This window comes from Gossypium arboreum, chromosome 2 (assembly GCF_025698485.1).
Source record: "Gossypium arboreum isolate Shixiya-1 chromosome 2, ASM2569848v2, whole genome shotgun sequence".
NCBI classification, from domain to species: Eukaryota; Viridiplantae; Streptophyta; class Magnoliopsida; order Malvales; family Malvaceae; genus Gossypium; species Gossypium arboreum.
The window spans coordinates 17,479,647-17,506,695 of NC_069071.1; positions in this window are offsets into that span (position 1 = coordinate 17,479,647).

Genomic DNA, 27,049 nt, shown 5'->3' on the forward strand with positions numbered 1-27,049 from the left:
AATCAAGAAATCATGTAACCCGCCCCTAAGTGAACTCGGACTCAACTCAACGAGTTCGGATGCTCAACCATCCTAGTGACATGTCACTTGTATCCTAATCTATTCCTAAGGTTCAAACGGGATTTTTCTCGAACACTTATCCTTGCCGTCTTCCGTAGAATGCCGAAATCAATACTTGGTAACAATTATATTTAACAAGTAGCTACATAATTTACATATTATTTGAAATTAACCACAAAGCATACATTTCATAATGAAATTCAGCATAACACATACTTAATATCAATAACTTAAAAATAACAATTATGCTACATTATTTACACATGAACTTACCTTGGTACCAAAATACAAAGATTTTGCAATTTAGTCCACAATCTTTTCTTTTCCTCGATTGAGGTCGATTCCACGTCTTTCTTGATCTAAAATAACACATTTAGCTCATTTAATACTCACATTATCAAATTAATCCTTAACTCAAATTTTGGAAAAATTACAATTTTGCCCTAAACTTTTGCATATTTACATTTTGCCCCTAGGCTCTGGATTAAACTTTATTCCTTATTCTTATGTTTTACAACATGCTGATCACTTTTCTCTTCTATGGCAACATCAAATTCTCACTCCAACATGTACTTGTGACTATTAGGTATTTTTACCGATTAAGCCCTTTTACTCGTTTTTGCTTAAAATCGAGTAGTACAAGTTGTCTAACATAATTTAAAACCCCATATTCTATCATAAAACATCAAAATACACAAATTTCACCTATGGATATTTTTCCAAATATAAACCCTAGGTTGAATTATTGCTAACATAAGCTTAATCGAGCTACCGGATTCCAAAACGTAAAGAACATTAAAAGCGGGCTTGGAATCACTTACTATGGAGCTTGGAAGCTTGAAACAAACCCTAGCTATGTAGAACCCTTGAAATTTCGGCCTAATGAAGAAGATGGACAAAATTGGCTTTTAATTTTGTTTTAATTCATTTTAATAACTAAATGACCAAAATACCCTTACTACTAAACTTTCCAAAATTCCTTCCATGTCCTAATTTTGTCCATGAACTTAAAATTGGTCAAATTGCTATTTAATACCTCCTCATTAATATTCCAAAACAATTTCATACTAAAAAACTTCTAGAATGCAAGTTTTGCAACTTATTCGATTTAGTCCCTACTTTCAATTTAAGCACTTTAGGCATAGAATTTCATCACGAAATTTTCACACAATCATGCAATCATATCATAATCATAAAAATAATTATAAAATTATTATTTCTATCTCAGATTTGTGGTCACGAAACTACTATTCCGATTAAGCCCTAATTCAGGATATTACAACAACTGTGTGTTAGTGTTTCGGTGGAGTTGGGATTCTAAGGTCGTTGATATTATGCTGTTAGTGGGGAGTTATTGAGGGATTTTGAGTGTATCTAGTGATTAATTATTTAAAAAATAAATAAATCCCTTTTTTGTTTTTGACGTCATTTTTTTGTTGTTCCCTATTATCTTCCTTGAAAATTTCTCTTTCTTCTTTTCTTTATAATTTTCAAACCTATCAAACGTACATTAGTATTTGAGGATTGGCGTTGTTAATTCTTCTCATTTTTCTTTTGAGTAACTTGGAAATCTCATTCGTTTCGGTAAGTTTTTTGTAGACAGGTTTTTATTTATTGTTCTTGGTTGTGATTAATGAGGGTTTTGTTCAATTCTCGGCTAGGGAAAAGGCAAGATTTGACCGGTGCTCCTGTAATTAACTAAACGTTGGGTTATTGTGTTTGTTGTCGGTAAGTGCGCTATTGTGTTAAAGATTGTTATGAGATCTTATTTTGGGTAATTCGTGTTTGAGCTTCGTAATCACTTACTGAATTTGGGCATTGGATTATCGACTTTTAGGGTTTGAAGGGCTCGTGTTTGCTATGGGATCAAAATCGTACCAGGTGTGTACCCAAAATATAGAAAAACAAACTTCGACAAAAGCCAAAAAAACTATTCTGTCGATGCCACACGAGCGTGTGGTTTCCCGCGTGGTTGGCCGTGTGCGGGACATAGCCGTGTGATTGACGAAGGCATGGACAGACTCAAGACACGACCATGTGGTAGTGTGAGTGTGGCCATGTGGGCCACACGAGCGTGTGGATTTTGGGCCAAGCTGTGTGGGCCACACAAGTAAGGCCAATCTAGGCGTGTGGGCCTCATGGGCGTATGGGCCCAAACTTCTAAAATTTTTCCTAGGGTCGCACGGGTCATTCTGGTTGACTGTGGGCCTATCGTAGAAACCCTAGATTATGTGATTTGATATTCTGATAGTTTGCTCTGAGTAGGACACTATTATGGATGTCTGACTATTCTTCTATATATATATATATCTAATATCTATATAGAAGCATGATAATCATGTTATATCTGTATCTGTATTTGTATTCTTTATCTGTGTTGGGGTGGGATTTGTATATGTGGAGGAAGTGTTTTGTATGGAGATCATCGCCTATGTTCTGGCAGCTTGGCCGCATATTATCTGATATGTGTCATAATGGCAAGATATGGTGTGTAGGGTTGGGTGGGTGTTTTTAACCCCACATGGTGTGATAGGATGGTCGGAGTAGGTATGTAGAGGATAGGGGTAGGATTCTGTTTACCTGTTCTACATAATTGTTTCTGATATTTGTATTTGAAACGAGACTTAAGTCCAAATCTGTATCTGACTGTATATGAGATTACTGTATGTATTGCATGTCTATTTCTGTTGGGTTACACACTAAGTTTACAAAAACTCACATCTGTTTGTCTGTTCTGTTCAGGTAATCCACAGACTTAGGTGGATCAGTGCGACGGAGCCCTTCGGTGACCACGAGTTCATACTGATTAAGTTTATGGTTTTTATTCTATTTTAAGTCAAGTTTATTTCCAGAGTTTTGTAATAATTGGACTCTCTGGACTATTTGGGTTGATTTTGAGATTTGGATTTTCGTTTTAGGATTTTATTTTCGACGGATATATAAAAACCATGGTTTTTTCTCACACAAAGGTTTTTCTGAAAATACGAACTGGATTTTTGAAATAAAAATATTTTTATAAACTTCCACTGTAAATCATGTTTTGGAAAATTAATTAATTAAATTACACTTCGACAATGGATATAAGCGAACATGAGTTGAAAAACTAAAATGATTTTATTGTATTGACTTTGTTTTCAAAACCCTTCTTTGTGACATCCCTGAATTCGACCATAATGTCTAAGTCGAGTTTGGGGTATTACACAAACTCAAGCTTCAAGATTGAGAAGATAAAACCCTAACTTCTTTTAGTTTCGGTCATGGAGAAGATAGGTAAAGAAGATGATGCAAAAATATTATCTTTAGTTTCTTTAATTTAATTTATATACCTTGGTTTTATTGTAATTATTAAGACTTTTAAATTATACTTTAATTAACCTAACATTAAGCTTAATTAGGCTTTATTCACATTGATGATAACACTTAAATTCACTAACTTAACACACATTGGTCCAATTATTGAATTGGCTCCTTTAATTAATAAAACACAATTTTTGTAGTTTTTTTTATTCAATCCTTTTTAGTTAATTAACTATCCAAACGATAAAATTTCCTAATCAAATTTTAGTACGACACTAATGACCTTGTAAATATTAATATTTACGGACTGATACGTAGGAGTTGTGGTCCCAAAACCATTGTTTTCGACACCACTAAAAAAAATGGGTTGTTATAATAACATTTAAATTTGTTTGGTTAAATATTGATATTAGTCATGTATGATACGTAAAATAGTAGATTTAGTCAATGTTTTCCAAGTGGATCGTTCTTAGTTATATTTTTCAAAATTTGAAATTTTAGTTTTAATGCAAACAACAATCGTTAAATATATTAACTAGATTTTTGTGTGTAATATGTGAAATAGCAAACTAACATAACATTATATATATAATAATATTTTTGCTATATAAAATTTAAAGTAGCATAATTTAATTAATTTAATAGCTACTATTTATTCAAAACTAAAAATTAAAATTAAAAAATATAAAGATAAAAATATTAAATTAAAGTATAAAAATTAAATCTATATAATATTTTAATTAATAATAGAATATATAAGTGTTATAAAGCCGGAGTTGAGATTAATTTTTGTAGAACTTTAAAGATATAGTCGTCTTAAAAACTGCGCTTTCCAATTATTTTAATCGAAGGTAAAGCTATTGCCACCATAATCAACCGTTTATTGGTATATAAATAAGTCTTGCAAATAGAGGTTTACAATTTTGTTCCAGTTATTTTCTTCAAGCGATCATAAAGTTTCAATTTGATTGCATAAATCAATTAAGTTCTTGTTTATATCGTTTTATATTATTTTTGGGATTTTAAATGCATTTTAAGTTTAAAATACCATAAAATAATTGGTTTTATGATTAAAAGTGTTATCAAAAAGTATTTTTGTATCTCAACATAAAATTTAGAATTTAAGTATTTTTAACTTTTACAAGTAAAATTATCAAAATATTCTTATTTATAGAATTATCAAAATATCCTTATTTATATTAATTATTTAAAAGGTATTTAATTATTTAAATTACTTTATATTTGATGTATTATTATATTAAAGTATTCAAATATAATTTACCATTATATTTAAAAATATTTAAAAATTATATATCTTTAAATAAAATTATATTTAAATTAACTATTTTTTACTTTTAAACATTATATTTAAAAAGTAAATTTTATCTTTATAATGTAATTTTTTACCACACTGAGAAACACTTGAAATTGACAATTTTTTTGACTCCATTTTCCTAAACTATGGATTTAAACGAATAATTAACCTCATGTTATGGAGCGGCAATGACATTATTAGACATTATAGAACCATAGGATTCAGAAGTTGGTTGTTTTCTTTCTTTTTCTTCTTTGAAATGCCGGTTAGGAAAGTAAGTAAAACATATGCCCAACTTTCATGTTCTTAGAGAATGTCTATACCATACTGATGCTAAAAAATGTGTGGTGCGATGTTGACCAACTTTTGTGTCCAATTCTGTGAAACAACATTCTGGAACAATTTGTTATCCCCCAACTTGCAAGAAAGTTTAATTGTCAAAGCAATTTCTTAAAATTTAATTATAAAATTATATAAATGTTAATATAAAATATATTTTTAAATAGATTAACAGTAAAAGGATTCAACATGCTTAAATTCACGCATGGACTTTATTTGTTTTAGAAGAAAAATCAGAGCCGTAACTCCAACTCATGAACATGTGTTTATTTTGAATTACTGGAGCCTCTTCCTTTGTGTAATTCCTAGGGAAATGTCTACCCCATAAAATTGTTCGAAGGAAAATTGCTTTTGTACTCTCCAAAACAACATTACATTATTAAAAACAAAGCTCACTATCTAGGAAGACCCACCTTCAAGTTAGGAAATATAGTTTGATTTAATCGAAAAATCTCCTGATTCCCCCTTTATAAGAAAGGGTAAATTATACTTATCGTTACTCAATTAGAAAGTTTTCACTGTGATCATCAAATTATAAAATATTACAATTTAATCACTCAATTATTTGAAATTGATCATTTAAGTCATATCCGTTAACTTGCTAACAAACATCAACGTGAGCCATTAAATCATTATTCCTCAAATACATTATTAGTCACCTAATTATTAGTAAATTTTTTTTCCAAATACTCAACTATGAAAGTAACAAAATGATCATTGACATTAATGATTTGAGATGTTTTGATCACTCGTTCATCAACTTAGTAATGGACTAATAGTGAGGCATATTAACTAGTCTGCCACAATTCGTTATCGCAAATTAAGGTCTTTATGGCACATAATGAGCTTGTTTTCTAGTGATTTTATATGTTTTTATATTGTTTTCAGTTTTTATTATCATAAGCTCAATTTACGCAAAATAAACGTTTTTTTTACGCAATTTTGAGTAATGTCATGACCTAATGGGTCACTACGGGCCTAGGAATGATTTAATGACTCCATTTAGTGTGTAGGAAACTATTTTTGGGCTTAGAAGATGAAGGACGACTGCAGTGTCGCGACATTGAGGAGTGGTGTCGCAACACCGAATTTCGAAGCCACATTATTCCCATTCGAAAGGCAATGTTGCAACACCAGACGACGATTAGAAATCGTAATTATGGGTATTTTAGTCCAAAAATGTAATGTAATCAGTTTTAGGTTTTTATTTCAGTTTTTAATTTCTTTCAATTTAGTCCTTAAAATAATTTTTTTTCTTATTTAACTTGGATTTAATTTTGATCCAAACTGTAACACCCCTCACCTGTATCCAACTCCGGGACAGGGTTCGTGGCGTTACTGGACTTAAACATTCACAAACATACAAAATCGGGTCACCAAATTTCGCCCAAAATTGAAACTTTTCAAACACATGCATATCGTCCCTTATACAGGCCTTCGAAGCCTATAACATACATAGGGGTGGTTCGAGACTAAGCCGAGAACTTTGAAAATGTTTGGGCAACTTAACAAATTTTCATGCTTTGGAGAGTTACACGCCCGTGTGGGTTGGGCGGTGTGGTCACACACGCCCGTGTGGCTTGGTACACGCCCGTGTCCTCAGTTTGTGTAACTCTCTGTTTATGACGTCAGCAACCATCTAAGGGCACACGGCCAAGGCACATGCCCGTGGCCAGTGGCCGTATCCTCCACACGGCTAAGCTACACGGCCGTGTCTCTACCCGTGTGGTCAAAACTTAGGCTAATTTCCTAGCCTTTTTGTCATTTTTACATGCACACACATACATTTGACCTTGTCATCTTATTAATCACTTATACCATTATGTTATGGTTATTCACTTATACATCAACATCCATGTTCAGGGCACTAACAACTTATTACCATATCACACAATCATTCCATGACCAGGACCGCCTCGAATGGTCCTGAGGCATTCATCATGTACATATGCCATATAATTCTCATACATAGTGAACAAGCACAATCACATAACCACATCACAAGACATTAACACATATCATGGATAAATAGGCTTACAAGCCAAAATCATTATAAGCCACATCTTTGGCTAATCACAACAATAGTCATCATAGAAAAACTAAGTCCCTATACATGCCCCTCACTTGAAAACATTTATCTTACGCATGTCAATACCCCAAGGGTAATGGCTAGATAGAGTGATGCTGCCTCCAACGATCTCCAACCCTGAGCTGACCTGAAAAAACTAAAAGAAATGGAAAGGAGTGTAACACCCCGTACCCGAGTCCGTTACCGGAGTCGAACACAAGGTGCACACAGACTTAACTTAATCATTTCACAGTCCATTTAAAATTTTCCAGACGAGCTGGTTACTGCGTCACTGTCACCTTAAAAATCATATCTTCAGTTCCAAAGCTCAAAAATCAGTTTCGTAATTTTTCCCTGAAATTAGACTCATAAGTCCATCTACTATATTTTTTCTAGAATTTTTTGTCGGGCCAATTAGTACAGTTTATTAGTTAAAGTCTCCCATGTTATAGGGGTCGACTACACTGACCTTCGCGAGTTACAACTTGAATATCTCCCTGTACAGGGCTTCAATACTGATACCGTTTGTTTCTATAGAAACTAGACTCAAAAAGGAATCTATACATATATGGCCCAACTCCTAATTATCTCTGGTTAATTTACAATGAATTTCCAAAGTCGGAACAGGGAATCCAGAAACCGTTCTGGCCCTGTTTCACGAAAACCTAAATATCTCTTAACATACAACTCATATGACCGTTTTGTTTCTTCCATATGAAAGTAGATTCATCAAGGTTAATTTAAATAATTTATTCTCCATTTAATTCCATTCCTACAAATTTTTGTGATTTTTCAAATCCACACCACTGCTGCTGTCAGCATCTGTTTTCAAGGTAACTTTACCTATTTCGTGGTTTCCATGGACCAACTAGAGTTTTGTCATACATAGGTCTACCTATGATCATATTTAACCATTCCAAGGGCTGATCATTGCCCAACACTTCCATTCCAGTCCATAGTCACATCATGAAACCATATATACATACATAAACACAAATGGTCTAATGCCATACTCCACTTCTACGAGCCATTTTCGCATGGCCGTACACACATACATCACAAAAGTACTTGAAAAACAACAAAGGGTAGTCCTATACATGCCATATCTAGAGTTCAACTAAAGAGTACCAAAAGGGCTTTGATAGTGTGGATGACTTCACTTGATGATCCCGAATCCGATAGCTAACGAGCAAAATCTATAAAACAGAGAGCCAAAGCAACAGGGTAAGCATTTTAATGCTTAGTAAGTCTCAAGTAATGAAATCAGCTTTGACTAAAGTATTACATTCACATAGCTAAATGAATCACTTTAGTAATACACATTCTCATAATCATACTTACTTCACACCTCATCAATATATACACACACAAGGTATCAACCTATCTAAGAGCCGAAAGTTCGTTAGTCGATTGAACGAATATTATATCAAACGAATCGACTTTTCCGATGCACATGTAAACATACCTTATCGTATGGGTTTTTCGAGCGTATTAATTGAATTTATTACAGCACCAAAATGCTCACCTTCAAACCGAGTTTCTTCGGAATTTAGCCGGATATAATCCACAAGCACAATTGCCTTCGAGTCTTAACCTGGATTTGGTAACTTGCACAAATGCCTTCGGGTCTTAGCCCGGATATAACAACTCGCACGAATGCCTTCGGGTCTTAGCCCAGATATAATCACTAGCATAAATGCCTTCGGGACTTAGCCCGGATATAATCACTAGCATAAATGCCTTCGGGACTTAGCCCGGGTATCATTCAAATACTCATGTACACATATATCAATAATCACGACACATCCATATTTCATTCTCGTTACTAAGGCTCAAACACAAAACATTTATCAAACCTTTCCAATTTCGGCTCAATAGCCACACACAAAGAGCATGATTTCAATTGACTTTACAACGTAGTCCTTACGCACATTCGGCTATTCGCCATAATATGACAAATCATTTCAATATAATTCAAGTAGGGTCATTACTCGAAGACTTACCTCGGACGTGGTCGAGCGATTTCGACGACTACTCGACTACTTTTTCCTTCCCTTTATCGGATTTAGCTCCCTTTGCTCTTGAGCTTAATTTAACAAATAAATTGATTTAATCATTTGAGCATCGAAGAGGAATTCAAGGTACTTAGCCCACATATTTTCATTAGACATTAAAGTCACATATGTACGAAATCATGAATCAAACTCAACACATTAGTTAGTACTCTCCTTAGCCAATTTTCTAAGCCAAGAATAGGCATCAATATGCTTGCCTCTAACCGAATGCATGCACACCAATTCCCTCATGTGGCCGAATATGCATGTCCATGTTGAGGCCAATTATACACTTAATACCACACAAAAACAGCATACATTTTACTAACTAACGCATTCCATATTGTAACTCAATACGCATCAATCATTTATTTCATAACCGAAACATCATCATATGCAAATATATACCTTGAGATGGTATATATGTCATACCAATACATCATGTGCAAACATGTATATCTATATATATATATATGCTAGAGCCGAATCTCAAAGTTGCTTATCCAAATATAAACATATATCCAAAGCTCAAATCTTACCTACCATGCAATATGCATAAACCATACTTATGGATATACCATGGCCGAATACACCACAACACCATACCGTTTCGATTTTGGTCATGGTTAAACAAAGAACTTAATGTCTTACTCAAAAATGCTAAAAGAAAGTCCAAGAGCCATCAATCCACCATCACATGTATCATTAGCAAGCTTCATATTTAACATGCAATGGCATTAACACAAAATCCACCTTGGCCAAATACCATCCCCATGATATAACAAAGATTTGAACCATGGGCTAATAAAAGCATCAAGCTATCAACTAAAAACATGCATGAATCTCATGGCACAACCTCAAACATACCTTAATCTAGATACAAGTATGGCCAAACCTCCTCCTAATCCTCTTCCAAACCAAGCATGAAGCAAAACCCCTCCTTCTTCCTTAGGATTTTCGCCAAGAGAGAATGAAAAGATGAACAAATTTTTTTCTTTTCTTTTCTTCAACTCACGGCAATGGGGAGGAGAGAAGCCTTCACACACATTTTTGTTTCATTTTTCATTACCCATGCACCTTATTTTATTTATTCCAACATGAAGCACTTACACAACATGTTTCATGACATGTTTTGCCCATACTCCTTGTCATGGCCGGCCACTAGCAATTAGGGGAAATTTGACATGCAAGTCCTCCCTTTGATTACATGCACTATTAGGTCCTTATAGATTAGCCTATCACATTTCAAAGTGTCACACAAGTCCTATTGACTAAATTCACATGAAATTTACTAAATCGAAACTTGAAATTTTCACACATTCACATATACATATTCTAGACAATAAATATTACGTCCAAACATTTCGGTGACTCGGTTTAGCGGTCCCGAAACCACTTCCCGACTAGGGTCAATTTTGGGCTATCACAAGGAGGGAGTAAGCTTTACGCTTAGTAAGCTCGCATGAGAATAATAAACAATGCGATAACATGCTATTTCAATATTCTTTCTATTTATTCAAATTCCAGCTAAACTGTTTTCCCGAGTCACAGTCATTAAATTATTTATATCCGAAGCTATGGAACTCAAAATAAAGACCATTAATTTTCCTTGAAACTAGACTCATATCTCTTCTTACCATAAAATTTTTAGAATTTTGGCCTAGCCAATAAGTACAGTTTATTATTCGAAGTCTCTCCTGTTTCGTTATTTGACAGCTTCGACCTTTATTCACTAAAATTTATTTATCTCATAGTACGAGACTCAGATAATGTTCCTGTCTCTTTCTCTTGAAAGTAGACTCATTAAGGATTTCATTCATATGATTCCAAACTCATAATTATTTTTGTACAATTTCTAGTGATTTTTCAAAGTTGAGACAGGGGAGTCCAAGATCACTTTGACCCTGTTTCACAAAAATTCCAATATCTCATCATATGAGATTCCTTTACTTACACTGTTTCCTTTATCAGAGACTAGACTCGATAATATTTAATTTCATATTTTAATCAAATCCTATTTCCACTATTTTTGGTAGATTTTCAAATTAGGACCAATGCTGCTGTCCAAATCTGTTTTGGTACAGTATAATGGTCACTATCATAAGATCATTGCCAACTAATCATGAACTTACCATTTCATGGATCCCTTACTCATTTTTCACAATAGAGTTCAATATAAAAGTTATTATTTCTCATGACCATACTTAGTATTGCATTCCAAGTATAGGATAATTCCCTATCACATGCACTCAATCATCAAATTAGTCTCATGACAAAACATCGTAGCATTAATCTTAGTTGAGCTCAATGATTCAAGAATTTCCATTTTCATTTCTTATTTTGATCCCGTTGAATTTCTCGAGAATCTAGATGGATAGCCCATTTACCGTCAAATCATACAAGTGATCATTTTCAAGCACGCACTCTCGCGAACATCACATCTTACGGTGGGATTACCAGTCCAGGCTAAATCCCCTAAAATATAAACTCATAGAGTGATGTCGGGATTACCAGTCCAGGCTAAATCCCTTATAACGAAAAACACTCTCAATGAGCTCGGATCTGAATTACCAGTCCAGGCTAAATTCAGACGCTAATCGGATTACCCGTCCGGGCTAAATCCATAATGCACACATATTCTTCAGGAGGCTAGATCACTTTAATTTAGGAACACCTGTCTGGGCTAGATCCTTTTTATTCCGAGATCAACGGATTACCCGTCCGGGCTAAATCCTTTTTTGCAATACATGCAGAATCTCGTATCAGTTAAGAATGGCGTATCCATCAGATATCTCTTATTCATTCAACTGAGACATTTATCATTTTTTCATATTTATTACTAACACATTTCATGGATTTTCATGCCATGATGATATATAACCATCACACATTCATAAAACATGTATTTAGGCATATTAGAGGTTTACTTTAAGTTATTCGAACTTACTTGTCAAAATATCGTCAGGTACAACCATGTAGCAATTCATACAACCCATATAATAGTAATTTAAGATTCAATTCATGTAGCAATAATTTGCCATTCAATTTCACATGACACAACAAGCATTACATTTTCCATATTATACACACCATTCATCAACTTCTCTTAAACATATTAAATCATACAATTTATGCCATATCAATAGAGAATTACAATTCATGCATGGTATTGCATTATTATTAACACACGAACTTACCTCGGATCCAGAAACAACAATTTACCATTTTAGTCTATAACCTTGTATTTTCCCGATTTCAGCCCAAATCTCGATTTCCTTGATCTATAATATCACATTTAGCCTAATAATTAGTCACATTATTCATACGGGTCCAAAAATCATATTTTTACAAATTTTCATTTTGACACCTAAACTTTCACATATTTGCACTTTTTCCCCAATGCTCGTAAAATGATTTTTATTAAATTTTCTTACATTTTAAGCCTAGCTGAATCATTTTCATAACTATGGAAGCTCTTAATGTCCACTAAATCACCCTTTTATGACCAATTTTACAACTTTTACAAAACGGTCCTTTCGGACGTTTTCATCGAAAACCGTTTAGTAAAAGTCATATATTTAACACCCAACACATTTTATACCATTAAACATCAAAATAAAAGCATGTCACTCATGGGTAAATTTTTAAACATAAACCCTAGCTCAAAATAATGGTAGAAATGAGTAGATCATGTTATCGGGATTTCAAAAATGTAAAGAACTTTAAGAACGGGGCTCGGGATCACTTACAAATGAGCTTGGAAGCTTGAACCAAACCCTAGCCATGGTTCGATGGGGGTTTCGGCTGGTACATGGAGAAGATGACCAAATTTTGGCTATTTTGGCTTTTTAATTCTTTTAATTATTAGATTACCAAAATACCCCTAACTTAAAAATATTTTATTACACCCATTTCATGTCTATTTTTGTCCAAAAATTAACCAATGTTCTAATTACCATTTAAGGACCTCCAATTTAAAAGCTCATAACAATTAGACACCTCTACCATGTAGAACTCAACTTTTGCACTTTTTACAATTTAATTCTTTTGACCAAATTGAGTGCCCAAACGTCGAAATTTTCAAACGAAATTTTCACGAAATCATTCCGTGAAATCGTAGACCAAAAAAATATAATAAAAATAAAATTTTCCTCATCGAATTTGTGGTCCCGAAACCCCTGTTCCGACTACGCCCAAAATCGGGATGTTGCACAAACTTTCAATTTAATAGCTTTTATTTATTTCTTTTTGGTTTCCAACCACAATCGGAATTATCTTTGCAATTGTTAAAGGGAATCCAAATTTTGCACACAAATCAACATTGAAACATACTTATTTTCTTATCCACTTCTTTTATTAAGTTACCGTTTTATATGTTGAATATGAGTTTAAGGATTATTGCCTCTAAATCCATGAGTGGATAACTGTAACACCCCGTACCCGAGTCCGTTACCGGAGTCGAACACAAGGTGCACACAGACTTAACTTAATTGTTTTCACAGTCCAAAAAAAATTTTCCAGACTAGCTAGTTACTGCGTCACTGTCGCCTTAAAAATCATATCTTGAGTTTTAAAGCTCGAAAACCAGTTTCGTAAATTTTTTCTGAAACTAGGCTCATAATTTCATCAACATATTTTTTTCTAGAATTTTTGGTCGGGCCAATTAGTACAGTTTATTAGTTAAAATCTCCCCTAATCCAGGGTTCGACTACACTGACCCTCATGCATTACGAATTGGATATCTCCCTGTAAAGGGCTTCAATACTGATGCCGTTTGTTTCTATAGAAACTAGACTCAGAGAGGAATCTATAAATATATGGAATGACTCCTAATTATCTCTGGTTAATTTACAATGAATTTCCAAAGTCGGATCAGGGGATCCAGAAACCGTTCTGGCCCTGTTTCACGAGAACTTTAATATCTCTTAACATATAACTCATATGACCGTTTCGTTTCTTCCATATGAAAGTAGATTCATCAAGGTTCATTTAAATAATTTATTCGCTATTTAATACCATTCCTACTATTTTTAGTGATTTTTCACGTCCATATCACTGCTGCTGTCAGCATCTGCCTTTAAGGTAGGCTTTACCTATTTCATGATTTCCATGATTCAATTGGCCCTTTTTGCATACATAGCACAAGTGTGATCATGATTAACCATTCCAATGGCTAATCGTTTCAAAACAATTCCATACCTCATAATGATCAACATACAAACGATTATAGTACTATGCTAAAAACGTATATAAGCCATTTTCGCATGGCTATCCAAGTTTACACAAAATCGAAAGGTACATGACCTACAACAAAAGGGTAGTCCTATACATGAATCTCATGGCAAAACATCAAACTTACCTTAATCTAGGTACAAGTATGGCCAAACCTCCTCCTAAACCTCTTCCAAACCAACATGAAACAAGAATTCCTTCCTTCTTCCTTAGAATTTTCAGCCCAAAGGAAATGAAAAATGATGAACAAAATTTCTTCTTTCTTTCTCCACAACTCACGGCAATGGGCATGCATGAGACCATTTTTTTCTTTTTTTTTTTTCATTCTTTATTACCCATACTCATTAATCTATATTTTTTTTTCACCCATGATGCACCAACAAAACATGTCTATGACATGTTTTGCCCATCCTCCTTTGTCATGGCCGGCCATTAGCTAATAAAAGGGGAAATTGACATGCAAACCCCTCATTTTTGCATGCATGATCAACTAGTCATCACACATTTTCCCCCTCATACTTTTAAAGTTTACTACTAGGTCCTTTCTAGTGAAATTCACATTTATAACTCTAAATTAAAGCATCAAAAATGTCACACATGAGTTAACACATATTATAGGCATCAAAATAAATATCAAATTATTTTTATGTCTCGATTTTGTGGTCCCGAAACCACATTCCGACTAGGGTCGTTTTGAGGCTGTCACACTAACTTCATTAGGGAGATTAACAAACAGATGTGTGACTAATTAATAGAAGAATTATAGTTTAAACTCGAGTTAGTTGGTTTAAATTATGTGCGACTAAACCTTAGGAAGTGACGACCCTAGGAAGTAATTTAGGATAAATGAGATCTAGAGATAAGTCTACTAAGTAAATCATAATTTATCCCGACCAAGAAAGTAAGGTCGAGAGGTAAGTGTGTATTGGTCAATGAGTTAATTAATTAGAGGCCGAGAGGTAATAATTGGTTAATTAATAGCTAACTTGATAAAACCCGACTACTAAAGTTAATTAGGAACACTAAAGTGAGTTAATCTTCTGTTTATTTAATTGGAATTAATTTCAACTGTTATTTGGTTTTCTTTATTTTTGATAATTTATGTTTTTGTGGTTAATCAATTATAATTTTGGTTTTCGTAAATATAATTTTAGGTTAGCATTATTTAGCCTTGTTAGTGTAGAAAACCGATTTATGTTTAATTCAACCTCCCTTAGGTACGATCCTCAAAATGCTTCTCAGAGTGTTTCGCTATAACATTCTTTACTACATTACAATTTGACCTATATACTTTCGGACACCGCTATTTCATTTCCATATCTTTTGCTACAATATTTTCTGTCCAGATTTTCGCATGTCTAGCTGCGGTCATTAACTCATATCCTAATAGGGGTATCGTGTCAATAACCAGGACACTTGGAGAACCTCGTATGATAGTGATTAATTAGTGGAAACGTGTATGGATGGATACTTATTAGAGAACTTACTTAGAGCTAGATTTGGATTAGTGCTTGATTATACATAGGACAACTCAGTAGTGGAGAGAAGATTTTTATTTCTTCTTCTCTGCTTACCTTCGTTATCATTGAAGAAAACTCAGAAGTGTTCTCCATTGATTTTAAAGGAGCTGATCGTTAAACTTGTAGAAGCTAACTTCTTTAAGTTATCTGTTGTTAAACTCTTAAATCATTCTTTAAGTTTTACCAGATAGGATGAGGTAGTAGTAAGAGTTGTTCATTAGGGTTTCCATCTAATTACTGGATAGGAAGGAAACTTCCTTCTGGAAACTATTTACATGTTTACCGATTCTTATTATTATGTTGAATTTCTATCGCACCCCAAAACTGGCAGATCTAAGAGAAAGTCAAATAGATGTGAATGTTACCTAATTTGGCACACTATTGTAGTATAGTCTGCCACTTTTTAGAATTTTAGCAAGTTAAATCGTGGCGCATAATGTATCCACCTGTGTAGAATCTGAGGATTTCATGTTTTCAAAATGAAGAAGAGTACACCTCAGAGTTTTGGACTGAGCACAACTTTTTTACCAAGTATATGAGAAAACTATGGGGGATTAAATCGTCCTTAAGAGCACGCTTTATGAGAGTTACCACCAAAGGTATGGTACGCCAAGTTTGCTCAAACATTGTTCAATGTGGGTTCTTTAATGTGATTGGTTAGGAGTCAACAGAATGGACTCGTTGATCAAACAACATCTGCACCAAATTCTCTTTTATATTTTTCTCGATTTTTGTTGAACATTTAAGGGACAATTTCTATATGCATTCGACACTTGTCAAAATCTAATAAGAGGGACTGAGTATATATATGATAAGAAGGGGACATTCAGATGGTTTTTCTTCCTTCCATTCTATGCTTTGATTCTTCTTCTTAAACTTAAATATTCTCTTCTTTGTTGTTAATCTAGAAGCTAAGGTTTCTGAGTTAATTGGTGGATGTTTAAACCTCCTGGTAAGTTTGATAGCTCTACATGTTATGATTTTGAAAGACTAATGATGTTAAGAGTCATAAAAATAGTAGGGTGTGAATAGGAGACCCTACATGAGGGTCATCTGGAATTGAGATGTTGGTAAATTGTTTGTAAATGGGATTTTAATGGAAGTTACATAATATTTTAAGTAGTTGATGTTGCTAGTTCCAGTAGGATCATCAGAGTAGAAACTCTGAGTTGAAGTAAAGGTGAGTCTCAAGTGAGTTACTAGTTTCAACCCTTGCATGTCATTCTAAATAGAATCTTCATACGATTGGTGTTCATGTAATGATGCATATCTCCTAAAGTAACTGGATGAATGTGTGTAAGCCTCGCGAAGCATATGCATGAGTGAAATTGTATGATGTGTGGTATGCATGAGTGTAAGTGTTTTTTGGGAAACAATTATGTGTTGGTACATCAAGCGTATACTATGTTAAATGAACATGTTGATGTGTGGTAAGCATTCATGTAAATATATTTCTAATATAGGTATGAGTGAATTTTGCATGAATGTAAATATATTTCTAATATGGATATGAGTGAATTTTGCATGAATGTGTATTTATGTATGATGCATGGTTGAGAACGTTGGAGAAATAGAGGCTCGATGGAGTGTCCAGATATGACGTGATTTATGTAATTATGGATGTGATACCTCCTGTAGGGCAGCTATAATACTAACTGGAGTAGTAGATCATGACATGAAGATGTATGTAAGACCTTGTGGTAAAGACCCATGGCATTATATGACAATGAGGCTATTCATGGTGTGGCCTCTGGTGAAATGTAAACCAAACTGGCAGAACAGGACATTAAAATATGTGTAAGACCATATGGGGGGAGTCCCGTGGCACCTATAAAGATTATAACTACCTGAAAGTCAGTGGTATGGAAAAGTATGGTTTTAGAACCCTGTTTCCATAAATTAGACTCGTAAATATTTTTATTAAATATTTATGGAGTTATATTAGAAGTGAAATGAATTTCGGTCGAGTAATTTTGTTGAATTTGTGCTTAATTATGGCATAGGGGCTAAATCACATAAGTTAAAAAACATGTAAATTGCATATTATCTATAATTAGAATTCATGAAAGGGACTTACATAGTGTAACCCCCAAACTCGGCCTAGACATTATGATCAAATTTCGGAAGCCATATTAATTTCGTTGAAAGACTTTTTCTTATTAAAACATTTATGTTTAAATCATTTTTATGAAAACCTATAATTGATTTCTAAATAATTTAATATTATTGTAATACATTTAGTAAAACATGTTTACTTTGGAAAAATTCACTAATTAAATCAAATTATCATTTTAAAGCATATAAATAGGAAATTTGGAACATCAATTTTGAATTCTCTTTATAAATGGTCTAGATGTAAATAATTTGCAGCAGACTTTAAAAACACATAAAAACCTTAAATTTAAAATTTATTTAAAATTAGATAAAACCATCTAAGGTATAAAAACAATAATTAAAACATTTAAAAGTTCATTGATTATGCATGCATAGCAGCTTATTATATCAGAAGTAAAAATTACCCAAAAATAGTCCAAAGTTCAAAAGTCCAAAAAAAAAAATTTCCAAACAGTTTATAATGTATTTTAAAAAAAATTGTATCTAAGACACTCCTCCATATGCTACATCCAAGTCCTACACTCATGTATTATCTGAAATGTTTATGTAAACTAAAGGGTGAGCTAATAAGCTCAGTGTGAATTTTATAACAAATTAAATATCAATAAGCATATACACAATATACAAAATAACCAACTTTTATGCACATGATTATGGCAATGCAATTTTTGTAAAATAATTATGCAATTTCTTTAAAAACGTTCTACCCAACAGTGCTACACACCAAAAGGAGTTTTTCAGAACTCATGTATCCATAACACACCAACACATATATGTGGACGAAGCCACCAAATTTGCAGACAAGCTGCTAAAACATGTAGCTTGTGGATAAACCACCAAATTTTCAGACAAACTACTAATACATGTAGGTTATGGATAAACCACCAAATTTACAATCTCATTTATAAAACAATCTCATTTATAAAACAACAGGCATGTTAAACATGCTTTCATGTACATATAAGTTTAAAAATTCATGGTAATCCATGTTTTTACAATTAACATATAGCCATGATTTTTGCACAACATAAGTTAGAAAGAAGTTATCAATTCATAACAATATTTATCATATCATATCATTAAAAATCAAGTGAGAATAACTTAACTTATAATCACATAGCCACTCACATGTAGTAACAAAAATCATTATGTTTTCATTTGTAAAATAGATAGATAAATAGTAGTCAAATCCTTATGTATTTATCTTGTATAAAATGCACACCACCTTAAATTGTACAAATCATAAATCCTAAATTGATTTCAAACTCTTTAGATCCAATGAATAAGAATTTGTTTAGTACCTAATGAAATGATATTCAAAATTAGAAATTGCTTATAACCCAAAGGAGAAATTGACTATAAACCAACTTATTCTTTATACTTGTAACAAACGCTTACCCCTAATTTCCTTCAACCAAAACTCCAACTTGGACTCAGAAAAAGACTATACTTCTCGAATTAAACCTTCAACCCAAATTAGCCACTTGATAAAAGAATATTTAACTTTACTTGAAAAGAAATCTAAAAAATAAACTTACTTCACCTTGTTACTTACACACTTATTTCCAAAAATTAGAAAGAACTTCTACGATTGTTGTTGATCTATTTGATTTTGAGAAACTAATCTTTGGAGGAAAAATAAGAATTAGACAAATGAAATTATTATGTAAAAAGAAAAATAAGACGAATATTAAAAGATAGAGAAAGGTGATATCAAAAATACAATGGTTATTGACAGTGTCAAAATGATGAACGATGAAGAACCACTCCAAAAAAAGGAGAAGAAACAACAATATAGAGATTAAAATAGTAGGAAATAAGGCTTGGATTATGAGTAAAAACAATAATGTTATTTGGAAAAAATAAGAAAAGAAAAAGAGAATGGATGATTTTAGAAATGAAGAAAAGAAAGAAAAAGAAAGGCTTACAAAAGAAAATAGTGTTTCAATGGTGGTGTAAGGGTGGTGATACGGTGGTGTTAGTGTGGTGGTATGGTGGTTTTGTAGTGGTGATTTAATAAAATGGTGGTGGTTGATAGGTGGTGATTCAATTTGTTAAAGTAAAATGAGAAGAAAAGAGAATATCAAGGAGGAGCAACCAATTTTTGGGTGGCACAAGGTGGTTTTCGTGGTGGTGATATGGTGGCTATGGGTGGCCAAAGGTGGTGGAATGGTAGAGGAGAAGAGTTGAACGACAAGAAACAGTAGAAAAATAAAATAAATATGGTGGAGAACTTCTAAGGAAGGGTGGCTCACGATGGTTGATAGAGAGGAGAAAAAGAAAAAATGTGATAGCAAACAAAAATTATTTTTAATCAAAATGCTTACTATGGAATGGCAACACTAGCTACCAAATTCAAAGTTAAAATTCAAACTCCCAACATCTCATTCATGGGAAGACAAGGGAGTTACAATGAATTGATCATGGAATAAACATGAGAGTTTCAAAACCACTTCAATTTCTTTGTTAAATGATAACGTCATTTATCTTAAAACAAGGCATAACACAAACTAGGATTTTGAAGCAAAATTGCTCAAAACAGAAAATGATGTGAGGGAAGAGACTCAAACTCAGATCTTCAAGGACAACTCCACCACTAATTGACCACTAGACTAAATACTTATTTATTATCTAATGCGTAAAGATAACTTTTAAAAATTGGGGCATGACCACTCTTGGTTCACTAACCCTAATTTCTACTAACTCGATTTTTAAGATGTGACATATATCAAATATACCCTTAGATTACATTTAGTGGATGGTAACTTAAGTTTAAATTAAAGAAAAATATGATAAAAGCTATAAAATAAAACAAAACATAAACAAAGTAATATATTTAGCTAATGGAAAGAAAGAGAAAGGTTGCCTTCTACCTTTCACCAAAATTGAATGTAGGAAGAAGAGAATAGAAGAATTTGACATTAGGGTTCTAACTTTCAATCTTCAATTTGGTATGTTCAATTTAGTCATTTTCTTGTAATTTTTATGTTTTTTGAATCTCGGGAGCTCAAGCTTGCTGACCCATGTCATATTTCGATACTGGTTATGTTTGTGGATGTTACCATTGTTGAATAGTTGAGATTTTAGGACCAATTTGATAGATTTTTAAATTTAGTATTAAAAAAGGACTAAATTGCAATGTTAATTGATGATTTAGTGTAGTAGGGACTAAATTGCACAAATTTTGAAACTGGTGATAGAAATGAGAAATAGGTTGTCAAACTGGGCTTTGAGTGAAATTGGTATAAAAATTAGAGGTTAAATTTAAAGTTATGTTAGTCCCGATTTTAGGGACTAAATTTAAAAAAATTCAAAATTTTCATAAATTACCAATTGAATGTCAAATTATTGTGTATTGATGATTTGGTGTATTTATGTTAATTCATAGCTAACATTGACTTAGATTCCTCAAAACAAAAAGGTAAAGATAAAGTAATCTACAAATTGCTTAAAGTTTACGGTTTGCCTTTCTATATTCCGAACTACTTGTAAGTTGTTGCATATTGAACTGTTTGTGCATGGTAAGAACATAAAGTGAGATAGTTTATGATTATGGGATTTACTGGACTAATTTGAATTGATTTGTGTTCATTTTGACTAAATCGAATAGTTACAAAAATGTGTATATTTAAATAACTAAGAAATTGAGTACATCTTGAGCTGATCACTGCTGTCATATGTTTGAATAATTTATAAAAACGGAAGGTGTATGATTGAAATGTTGATGTTGGATAAGTGCTTAAAATTCAAGTGATTGAATGATCTATAAGAGATGTGAAATTGATATTAAAATGGTAAATGGTTAGTAAATGAAAGTGATATGTGAAAAGGAGTGTATATTTGTCGTATGTGTTGATATAATGTTAGACATGCTCACTAACTACATGAAGATTGAATTAGAAATGGTTAGATGACATATTAAATTGCATAACATCATGCATTTTTAACTTATGCTACTCAAATGTCTTATGTTATGTTATAGTGTTTGGATTATAGAAATACCACTAAGTTATACTCAGCGTAGGATTTTTTTTCTATGCGTAGGTTTTGTAACTTACAATTTGATCATCGACTCAGCATGGCAATCTCGAACTCAAGTGTTGGCGATGTGTTCATTGATCTTGGCATGTACCTAGGATGTCCTTTGTCTATAATGATTGTTACATCCCAAGTCTAGAGGATCCAATGTTAAGGCATGTAGTAGTGAAATAATCTAGTTGGCAAAGTGTAATCTGCCCAATTATTTCTTTTGATGCATATGTGTCGACGTATAGTAACCGACATGAATATAAGTGAAACAATAAGGTAATTATGGTATGAGTTATTTTCAAATGTATAGTACGCCATGTTTGTCTTAAGTAATGTGCTGGTTGGGTTGTAAAGTGACCTGGTTAGAAACCAACTGGATAGATTGGTCTGATATCTATTATGCAACGTTCTCATTAATGTTTCTATCAAAAACTGTAGACCATTAAGGATGATAGATATTTTAATTTGTGCCACTTGTTAAGTTCAACTATGATGAAATGAGTCATATATATATGTGTGTTAGAAGGGTTAGGGTTCATAAGCGAGCTTTTCTTCTTCCTTCAATGTTACTCTTTGATTCTTTTTCTGAAATTTAATTGTAACATCTTGAAATAGGGCCTAGTCGGAACAGTAGTTTCGAGAGCACAAATCCGACATTGAAATATTTATTTTATGGTTATTATGAGGTCTAGAATATGATAATATGCATGTGTTAAAGTTTCACGAAGAAATTTTATGAGTAAGGTGTCCAATTGGAAAATAAGGACCAAATTGAATAAATTGTAAAACTTGGATTCTAGAAGAAATTTGTATGAAATTGCTTTAGACTATTAATTAGAAGGTCTTAAAGAGAACTTTGCCCAATTTTTAAGTTATTGGACAAAAATGGGCATGTATGGATGAAATTTTAAAGAAAGGGCTTAAGGGCATTTTGGTCATTTGGCTAATTAATGAAATAAAATGGGAAAATGAAGGCAAAAATCAGCCATTCTTCTCCCTCATCTAGCTGAAATTCCGTTTTTAATGTAAGTGCTCAAAAGTAAGTGCTCCCAAGCCCCATTTTTAATGTTCTTTGTATTTTTTAAATCCGGTAGCTTACTCTCTCCATTTTTATCTATATTTTGAGTTAGGTTTCATGTTTGCAAAATGGCCCATGTGTGACATATTTATTCTTTGATGTTTTATGGAGGAATATGAAAGTGGGATGTGTGTTAAACATCTTTTCTTAGGTGATTTTCATGAAAAACCTTTAAAAGGACCTTTTTGCGAAAGGTGTAAAATATGTGGTTGAAATGTGAAATAATGGAATGATGTGGGCTGACATAAGAGGGAAAAACATTCGTCTAGGCTTGGGTAAGGTGAAAATTGCATGCATTTCATTATACGAGCCTAGGGACTAAATCGTAAAAATGTGAAAGGTTAGGGGCAAAACGGTCATTTTGTCCGGGGGTGAAATTTAGACTCGAAACGTATAATGTGAGATATTAATTATTCATTTTTATTGTTATAGACCCTGAGGAACAAATTTCGGAGGTTGATCGAGGGAAACAAAAGGTTTCAAAATAACTTAAACGCAAAACTGAGACGAATACTTGGTAAGGTCGAATAACTTTAAGTAAACTATTAATATGCCTAGTTACATGTGTTATGAATGCATGATAATTGGTTATAATGATGGCATGGAAATCCATGAAGTATGTTAATAATAATGAAATGGCAATAAATGTCCCGGTTGAAGTCAAAAAGGGGAATTCGATGGATAAACCATGGCTTACATGACTTGAGATCCTGCATGTGTTACAGAAAAGGATTTAGCCTGGACGGTTAATCCGTTGATCTCAAATATAGGAAGAACCTAGCCCGGACGGGTGTTCCTTGAGTGATCGACCCTCCCGAAGAATATGTGTGCATTGTGGATTTAGCCCAGACGGGTAATCCGACTAGAGTCTGAATTTAGCCTGGACTGGTAATTCAAATCCGAGCTCATTACAGGTGTTTGTTGCTGCAAGGGATTTAACCTAGACTGGTAATCCCGACATCACCAAATGAGTTTTATTACGGGGGATTTAGCCTGGACTGGTAATCCTAGCGTATGATGTGAGGTTCGCGGGAGTGCGTACATGAGATGATCGCTCTTATAACTTGACGGTAAATGGATAATCCGTCGAGATTTCTGGGAAACTCAATGGGATTAACATGGGATATAAAAATGAAAACTTTGGATGATGAGCTCATCTAAGACAAATAACATGGTGCATTTTTATGAGACTAACTTTTTGATTGAGTGCATGTGATAGGGAAACTATTTCATGCTTGTTGGTTTTATTGCCTAATATGGATGCATGCTAATTAATCGGTAAGTTTACTTTCCAGTTATTTGGGCTTACTAATCATGTAAATGCTTACCCCTCTCTTTTCCCTGTCTTATAAAGCTCGTGGACTCGCAAAGATTGAGAGACGATTGGAGAGTCAACACACTATCATCTTGTCTAGCTTTGGTATATAGATACTATTATTTTGTTCAATGGCATGTATAGGCCTTTTGTTATTTTGTTATATGTGTCATTGATTAGCCAAAATAAAGGCTTATAAAAGTATACATATTCACTTGTATATGGCCATGGAAATTAGCTCATGTTGGTGTAGGTTATGACCTACCAAATTGTGTATGTTATGTTCCAATGTTCTTGTGATGATTATAAATGGTGTTTTATAATTAGTCATATGTAGCATGACCAAATCACATGAGGTGGTTAGGCCACAATTTTGGCATTGAGTTAAGATAACGAGCCAATCTTAATTGAGTCACAAGTCATGGAAATCTTTAATACAAAGTGGACAACCTAGCATGTATAAAAACCGATGAGATGAGGTTTACATACAATGAGCTATATTAAGGTCATTTAAGAGTATAATTAGACCATGTTAAGTGTTATTGAAAACTATAAGTGGATATGGTTATTAGAGGGTGACCTAAGGCTTGGAAAATATCCTAACAAAGTCAACACAGGTGGACACACGGGCGTGTGTGACACACGAACCGCCCCATGGGCGTGTGAAATGGCCGTGTGTCCCCTGTACCTAAAAATATTAAGTCAAAATACATGGTAGTAGACACACAGGTAGAGACATGGTCGTGTATCTCAACCATGTGGAGGGCACAACCTAGCACACGGGCGTGTGTCTTGGCAGTGTGCCCTTAAATGCATGCTGACATCATAAAAAAATGCTCGAGTTTTTGGACACGGACGACCACATGGGTGTGTCTAGGCCGTGTGAAGGACACGGGCCAGGGACACAGGCATGTGCTTGGCCGTTTGAAAACCCCTGTAGGTTCAAAATAGAAAATAAATTCAATTAGTTTCACACGGGTAGGGGACATGGGCGTGTCCCAAATCACACGGGCATATGCATTGCCTCTACACGGGCGTGTGAGGCTTAACTTAGAAACTTTTTCAAGAACTTTCTCAGGTCCTCGGTTTAGTCTCGAACCTTCCTCAGTGTATGTTTTGGGCCCTGTAGGCCCATATTAGAGACACTAAGATGTTGTTTGATTGGGTTCAAATTAGAACAAATTTTATAACCTGTATTTCTCGAAAATGTTTGAGTACATGTCTGGTAATGGCTCATACTTGGTCTCGATCTCAGGTACAGGTAAGGGGTGTTACATTTAGTGGTATCAGAGCTACGGTTTAGTCGATTCTATGACTACCGTAGAGTGTATCGAGTTTAGCTATACATGTCGTTATATAAATATTGATAGTGTGATATCTTCTAACTGTTTAACTGTCTTTGAATATAGTAAATGTCTTCCACTCATGCACAAAATGAGTCTGAGGAAGCCGAGAGCCATGCTCTAGCTTTTGTGTAATGAGCTGTTTCTACTAGTAGTAGAAGGCCTATGTCTGAAGGTTGGGAAGAGGCTAGAGCCGCCTTATTTGACATGATGGATGAATGGTTTGGGGATTATTTGAGGAATCGTCCCAACATACCATGACCTCCCCCTCCCCCGCCCCTAGCCGACCTGATGAGGAAGGGCCACGAGGTATGGCACCTGTAAGAGTTAGTAAAGCCTTGGTGGACAAGCTTAGAAAGTATGGGGCTGAAGAATTTAGAGCTAAAATTGATGATGATGCTAAATGAGCTGAGTTCTGGCTCGAGAATACTACACGAGTGTTGGACGAATTATTGTGTATACCTGAGGAGTGTTTAAAGTGTGCTGTATCTCTCCTAAAGGATACTGCATACCACTGGTGGAAGACCGTATCTTCAGTGGTACCAAAGGAAAACATTACTTAGGAATTTTTCCAAGTAGAGTTTAATAAGAAATACATCAGTCAAAGGTTTTTAGACTCGAAGCGAAATGAGCTCTTGAAACTCAAACAAGGAAATAAGACTGTAGAGAAATATGAAATGGAGTTTGTAAGGCTAAGTCAGTATGCGACTGAATGGGTTCAAACAGAGTCAGAAATGTGTAAACGCTTCGAGGAAGGTCTGAATAAGGAAATTAAGCTATTGATTAGGATTCTTGAGATATGAGAGTTTGCTGTATTAGCTGATCGGGCCAAGAAGGTTGAGGAACTCAATATTGAAAGGAAGCAAGCTAAGAGAGAGGCTCGAGTTGCAAACAAGAGATCCAGTGGTAAGACGCTCTCATTTCACACAAAAAAAATCAAGGAGTCAACATGAACGCTCCACTCCAACGGTAGGATATTCTGGTTGAGTGAGAGGCTCCAAACGACGTAATCAAAAGTCTTCTTCCCCTATGGTGACTAGTGTGGGGAGTGTGGACGACCAAAAGCCAAAGTGTAAAAGCTGCAATAAATTTCACTTCGAAGAGTGCCGGATGAAGAGCGGTGCATGCTATAGATGTGGTTGTCTTGACCACTTCCTTAGAGACTGCCCAGAGCGAACTGATAAAGAGGTGGAAGTAGCCCCGAAGTTGAGTGTTCCTATTCCGCGAGGTAGACATCTGAGATATCCTGGAAGTGCTAGTGGCAGTCAGGTTGTAGCCAAAGAC